Source organism: Vulpes vulpes, chromosome 4 (genome assembly GCF_048418805.1).
Source record: "Vulpes vulpes isolate BD-2025 chromosome 4, VulVul3, whole genome shotgun sequence".
NCBI lineage: Eukaryota > Metazoa > Chordata > Mammalia > Carnivora > Canidae > Vulpes > Vulpes vulpes.
In genome coordinates, this window is record NC_132783.1 from 25,368,925 (window position 1) to 25,374,924 (window position 6,000).

The window sequence follows — 6,000 nt, forward strand, 5'->3', positions numbered from 1 at the left end:
CTCCATGATCAATCAACTCAGTGATTTGTTTAATTGCCCAGTGGTCCTTATGGAAGACTTTCCTCCTAGGAAGAGGCTGTCATCCTACAATCAGCTCTGAGAACAAAGAACACATCTAATTCGACATAACAGTTACAGGTTTAATAAAATATTAGGTTGAAAAATGTTTGGGGGATAAACTAATAAACACCAAACAGTTCTGTGTAGCCTTTTCAACTACAGAAGAAATCTTTCTTGAGCATTCTTAAAATGCAGTAGGAAGTTCAAGCAAAGTCCTAAGTTATTTTGTGTTTCAAACCTTAGGAAACCTTCTCTGTATTCAGATAAGGATGAAGGTACAAATTCTACCTTTGAAACTTAAAAGCCAGTTTCGGATATTTTAAATATTTAGGTGGAATTACTAAAAAGAAAATTTTGTTGCACAACATATTCAAAATACTAAAAACTGCACATCTTGAGGTGAGTACTAAAGAGCAGCTTAAAGCTGGCTATATGAACGCTGTTTATAAACCATACAAAAAGAAAAGGTCATCACCGCATCAGAATTACCACCATAAAATTATTATAAATAAGACCGAAGTCAGACTGAGTCAATAACCATAGAGTTTTATTATCTTCAACACTAGTGACAACTTAATAACATATGCCTCACAAATCATTTATCTGATAATTGGAATTATATTCCTATATATTCACAGAAACAGTATCTTTTGAAAAAGTGGATGGCAATATTTATTTTATATCTATCATCTGATTTTATTTCATTTGAATTTTTTATAATACATTTATCTTTTATTGGTGTTAAATTTATTTCATCTGATTTTAATAGAACTATTTTGCAAATAAGAATATTACAGCTTTTAGAGATGAGAAAATTATGACAGAAACAAAGAAAGAGAGAAGAAAAGAAAAGAAGTGAAAAAAATCCTAGACACAGGACCAGGAATGTGAACTAATTCAGCACAGTTTTGCAGTGTCAAATAAAAAGTCTATCGCTGAAAGCTACACGGAAGTGTAAGACTTCTGTTTCTGGACTTTGATCCAAGCGGTCATAAAAACTTGTCCTCACTTAGTAATTCCTATTTCCATTAAATGCCAAATATTCTGAATATTCTCTTTGCCTCGTACAAAACAAAGCAATAAAAAGTCAACCATGCTACTCCTACAATACTAAATGATGTAAAACATCACCCTCCTTGGCAGAGAAGTTTAGTAAATAATGAAAGGTAACATTATTTTAGTATGATGGCAAGAAGAAGAGCTGTTAAAGTGGCACTGGCACCAGAAGCCTTCATTTGCAAATGCATGAAGATTAGAGCCCTTAGTTCACAGGGTATGTACACAGGCAGGTAGAACAGTGAGGGTGGGATTTTCCATACGTTGTAGTTTGCAAGTCTCAAAATAATTTTTCTGCCTATAGATTATGTTATGAATTCTTCAATTGACACTCAAATTCACATAAAGAGGCTGCGATTCCTTTTTTTTTTCTTTGAGGCTGCGATTCCTAAAAAGCATCTATGCCCCAAGCTTGTAGCTTTCTTTAAACTAGGTGCTTAGCTCTGTGTTTGAAGATAAGTTATAACAATCAATGTAATATAGCAGCAGAACTCCTTTCAAGGTCAACCAATTTTCACAGGTATTTTTTAAATGTTATTTATTTACTCATGACCGGGGGGGGGGGGGTGTGCAGAGACACAGGCAGAGGGAGAAGCAGGCTCCATGCAGGGAGCCTGACGTGGGACTCCATTCTAGGTCTCCAGGATCATGCCCTGGGCAGAAGGCAGGCACTGAACTCTGAGCCACCCAGGGATCCCCTTCACAGGTATATAAATAAGAATTTAGGAATGCCAGAAACCTTCATCCTGTTCAGGGACTACTTGTGAGGACAGATCATTCAGTCTGGGGATAGGATAAAAAAGCACGCATGAATGTCAAATGACAACAATTAAATCAAATAAGGTAGAAATATTCCATCAACATGTCTGTTTACAGGCACGGATGCCCAATCTAAGTGAATCCAAATTTATTTTAAATTTAAAAAATGTTAAATGTTTCTACAGAACGATCTGTTTCATGGGGTTCTGAATCACAGACTCATTTTACACTTACAGCGTGTAACAAAAGGGAAAAAAGCAAAGTAATGTGAGCTTCTAGTTAAAAAAACAATCCTAGCTCTAAAGTGAAAATGTCTGCAATAAGTTTTTACCACAACCATATGAATCACGCTGGGTTTAGAAATTTGGAATTTTTATAATCAACAACTGAGTAATCTCTTAAATACCCAGTTAATGCCACCAAATATCAGCCCAAACCAGAACCCCTGACTAACACACAAGCTCTTAGATTATATTCTTTAAACTGACAGCTTTTGGTGCTTTTTAACTCTTACAATTAATGGTCTGTGCTACTCTTTAAATATTTTACACTTTCCTTTTCTGACTTTTACTCAACATGAACTCTTACAGATAGTATATAAGAATATATACACACATACGTTTTAATAACCATAGCTTTAAAAAAAGTCTTTTTTTAAAGACTTTACAAGGACGGGGAGTAACGAAACCCTGGAGATCAGAGTTGCCCGAAGAGGTCGGCTCTGTCCCCAAACCCCAACAGGGATGACAGGGACACCAAAGCTTTAGGAGAAACAGCCTTTTGTGAAAAAACAAACAAACAGAAAAACAAGAGCCGCTTCTGAGGTCCCTAAGTAGGACTACACGAAGAGAATGAAGGCAGAGAACCCTATCAGTCCGCTTCCAGGGGAGCACCCCCGCCCCCGGCTGACCCCGACGCCCCCACCCCGCACCCAGCCCCGCGCCCCCAAGGGAAGTGGGAGGGGGGATGCTCGGGAAGTACCTTGTTTGGTCCCCAAAGGGCACCTGCCCTCCGCCGCCGCCGCCCTCCCCAGCGCCGCCCTGGGCGCAGCCAGAGAGTGGAAGGAAGCGCGGAGCCCGGGAGGGACTGCGGGGGCGGAGGCGACCCCACTCACTCCGGGAGGACTCCGGCATGGTGCTGCCTTAGGGCTCCCCGCGCTCTCCCCCGCCGGCTTCCCCGCCCCCCCTGAGGGCCGGCGAGGGGCCTGGGGTGGAGCGGAGCCGCTGCGACCAGGCTGGAAATGGTGCTCCCGGAGGAGCTGCAGGGAAGGGCTCCAACATGGTTTGAGGGGCGCTAAGATTTAGGGGGCCCCGGAGGCTAGAGGGGGGGGAGGCCTCTGAGCGGGGTGTCTGAACAATCTTGCCCTGGGGATGCCAGGGCAGGGGGTGGGGGGCGGGGCGAGGGAGGGGGTCCAGCCTGTGCACTGTTGCATCTAACTTTGTGAGAAAGTTGCATCGAACCCCACGCCTGGCGTCTGGGCTGTACCTGCCGCGGAGTCGAGATCTCTATGGCCCAGCGGGACCAAAGCCCTCCTTGGAAAGCAAAGGGCCTGGGAACAGAGCTCCTTTAAGGGTGAAGGAAGGGGGGAGGTTCAGGAAGGGGGCGAGCTGAGCCCCAGGCCACTCAGCGCCCGGCGCGTCCTCCGGGGGTCCCCTCCTTACCTGGTGGCTTTCCTAACAAAGTAAGAGAAGGTGAAGTCCCGGTGATCACCAGCCACGCTTCCACGGAGGCCTGTTCCCGCTGCAGCTGCCCCCCCACCCCCGCTCCAGGACCCCGCGGCCTCCGGGCAGCTGCCTGGTGCTGCTGTGCCCCCCGCTGGGGGCCCTCCCCCGCGGAGGAGAGCTCTGCCCCCGCCGCTCCCCCTCCGCTGGGCTCCAGGCCAGGGCTGTGGGCGGCGCTGCTCCTGCACCAGGCCAGCCGCTGGCCGCGCCCCGCCTCTCCGGGCCTCCCCGCTCCCAGGGGTGGCGGGTGGGGCAGGCACAGTGGCTGCGTCCTCCCTGTGTCCCACGGACACCAGGGCTCGCAGTCCCCTGGGGCCCCAGATTCCCAGGCGGCGACGGAGGCAACTGGGAGCTTGCAGGAAGCTCAGTGGCCGCCATTGGGGTGCGCTGGGCGCTGCAAGGGCTGCAGGGGGGCGCGCAGAGGTGATTGGGGGTGGGGGGGGGCGCGGAGTGCCTCACTTAAGAGAGGGACTGTCGCGATGAGTGCGCACACCCCCAGGTCCTGAAAGCCAGAGCGAGGGGCAGTTTCCACCAAAAATAAGAAGTGCTGCTACCCTGGGCACTTTGCCCCCACCCTGGGTGAACCACGACCGCCCAGCGCCCTGGGCTTGGGTCTGGAAGGAGCCAAATCAACCTGTCTGGAGCCCAGCCAGCCTGGGTGTGGGCCACAGGTTTGTGGGTCCTGGTGGGTGACCTCCAGCAGAGGCATTCCCCTATGTAGTATGTCCATGATAAGGACAATGTTAACTATGAATTAGGCTTCTTTGCAGCAAACACTCCCTTTGCATGACTCCAAACAGGATGTTCTGGGAAAAGGAGAAGGTAAACTGAAATAATCCTGATGGTTTGGGGATGAAGTCAGGGAACAAGGGCACCTCTGCGCAATCAGGTTAACTTGAGAGCAAAGGCATCACCCGGATGCAGTGCAGAGCAGGCCGGTTAGCCCACGTTTAAATTAATTCGTCATCTATATTTAGGTGGGATTAACACACTTTTAAAATTAGTATGTCATCTGACCGTATCTCAATCATTTATCAAGATGAGATATTGTTTCATTTGTTTCTTCTGACCTAAGATGTGGTGAGTAAACAACAAATTTCCGACCTAATTTCCGACCTAATTTCCGATGGAACCTGTCTCAGGGAACAAATATTTTGGGAAGAAAACGATGAAGTCTAGATGTGGGTAAACCAGCTATCTCCTCTGGAGATGGAAGACAGTCACATTTGGCAGGGAATGCTCAGTCAACTGATAGATCAGCCAATTTTTTTTTTTATTCATGATAGTCACAGAGAGAGAGAGAGAGAGAGAGAGGCAGAGACACAGGCAGAGGGAGAAGCAGGCTCCATGCACCTGGAGCCCGACGTGGGATTCGATCCCGGGTCTCCAGGATCCCTGGGCCAAAGGCAGGCGCTAAACCGCTGGGCACCCAGGGATCCCAGATCAGGCAATTGACAAAGCAGGGAAAGTGCATCTGGTGCGTTATTAAGTATCAAGATGATGAACATAGGTCATAATTAAGCTTGTACTTAACAGCTCATTGACTTGAGTAATAATAACAATGACTTTATAAAAGCACCCTCCTAACTTTTTTCTCATTGTCCTCGCAAAGAAATTTAACAATGTCTGTGTTGTCATTATCAGGAAAATATGTCAGCCTTCTCCTTCATTAAAGCCTTCCCTGTAGTCTTCACATTAAAATTTTTATGTTTTCCATTTAAAAAAATTATTTCACTTCCTCTTTGGAGACAAATCACTGTATAAATCCCCACATACAAACAAATAAGTCAACCTATTACATGTTGTAAGACAGTCACTTCATTTATCTATCTCTGTACATAAGAGGCAAAAGAATTATTAGAGAAGTTTCAGATGAACGCTATATTTTGATGGATGGAAACACTAAAATGAATTATGTAATAGAAATAACATACACAGTATTCTGTAAAACTGTATTACATCGTCATATATCTTTGCATGAAGATTGAGTGATTGTGTGTCTCACCTGTCAGATGAAAGAAGAGAGTGGAATGTACTAACCGATAATTAGAAATAATATTTTACAAGATTGGTATGTCCTAATTTATTAAAAGAGAGGGTAAGATTTGAGTTAAGGTTAAATAGTAAGGAATTAGAATTCCATATTCAATGGAAATAAAATGTGTAAGTCTGATTAAATAAGAAACCAATCAATATACATTAGAAAAAAAATAGCTGACAGAGGGTGATTTTAATATGGCAATTAGTCCCTGACCAAATGGACAATAAAAAAATTGCGTTCTGTGAATTTCCCTGTATGTAAATTTCACATGATTTTTCGAGGAAAAGTTTTTTTTAAGATTTATTTATTTATTCATGAGAGACAGAGAGAGAGAGAGAGAGAGAGAGGGAGAGAGAGGGAGAG

General features: G+C 45.2%; 1 long non-coding RNA gene across 3 annotated transcripts in view; it reads right to left on the reverse strand.

The window, feature by feature from the left end:
- LOC140598553 (uncharacterized) overlaps positions 1 to 3,709 on the reverse strand; it is a 45,066-nt gene extending 41,357 nt beyond the window's left edge. The window contains exon 1 of one of the 3 annotated variants that reach the window (XR_012000993.1): positions 3,537 to 3,709. This is a non-coding gene — a long non-coding RNA (uncharacterized lncRNA). The remainder of the gene's footprint in view (positions 1 to 3,536) is intronic. The other 2 variants (XR_012000992.1, XR_012000991.1) reach the window with 2 other exon arrangements.
- Between the last annotated feature and the right edge of the window lie 2,291 nt (positions 3,710 to 6,000).